Source organism: Nicotiana tabacum, chromosome 18 (genome assembly GCF_000715075.1).
Source record: "Nicotiana tabacum cultivar K326 chromosome 18, ASM71507v2, whole genome shotgun sequence".
NCBI classification, from domain to species: domain Eukaryota; kingdom Viridiplantae; phylum Streptophyta; class Magnoliopsida; order Solanales; family Solanaceae; genus Nicotiana; species Nicotiana tabacum.
This window is the reverse complement of record NC_134097.1, coordinates 145,335,265-145,336,414: the sequence shown is the minus strand read 5'-3', so window position 1 is coordinate 145,336,414 and position 1,150 is coordinate 145,335,265.

Below are 1,150 nucleotides of genomic sequence, written 5' to 3'. Positions count from 1 at the left end.
TCTATTGTCCTTCACTCTGTTCTTTTTGTCTTGTTCACTTCCTCTTCCTGAGTCTATGCGGTTAGAACAAGTGAGAAATGACTTCAAAATTTGCCACCAGCTATCCAATTGCACAAAACGGGGTCTGGCTAACACATCAAAATGTCATAAGTCAGAAAAGAACAACAAACACATCGAGCTGGTAATAATCAACATGCTTTGGGATCCTTGTGAAATACAAAGGCTTGATACATATCAATTTATAAACAATGCACAAGATGGAGGGTGTTAGGTGAACGAATCAAAGGTATTTTCAATGAAACATAAAGGTTTGGTACATATCAATTCATGGATAATGCAACAGATAGAGGGTATTGGGTCTGAACGGAGAAGGGCTATTTTTGTGATAAGGATGACTGCGAAAGTGGTTAGTCCATAAGCAAGCAATGTCCTCGAGTGGAAATCAGTTATCATGGGAAGTGAAGGAGCAATCTCCCTCAAAGTCAAGGCCACAAACCAACCACCACATTTTAAACTGATAAGATCTTTCTTTGATTGAAATAGGGTCAGAAAAGTTCGTTTGTTTCGGAGAAACCCTCCACAAGGAAAAGAAAGCACCAAACAGGTTTGACCGTAAACTCTCAGGACCTTCCTGGAAAATGTGGCCTAGTTTAAAATTCAAAACAATCATGAGTAGCATAATCTAGCATAAATGTACCACAAAGGAATATAAGTTAGTTTCAAAATTTGCATATTTAAGATAGGATGTAATTAGGAGTTTTCAGGACCCTCCTGGATAATGGGATGTAGCTTTAGTACTTTCTTAGATAACAAGACTTAGCATAAGACGTACCTTTAGTAGATATAATTTAGCTTTAAAATTGTCATTTAACTAGGAGTTTTCAGGACCCTCCTGGATAATGGGGAGTAGTTTAAGACCTTCTTAGATAACAAGATTTAGCGGAAGCCATGCCTTTAAAAGATATAGCTTAGATTTAAAATTGTCGTTTAGAGTTGTCAGGACCCCCCTGGATAATGGGACCTAGCCTTCAAATTCTTAGTAATATGATTCAATCTAACACTCACATATGTGCCCAGCTACCAAACTGGGGTAGAAAATTTTCTTTGTTTTTGTCTATTTTGTTGAAGTCAGGAGCCCGACTGGAGAGCA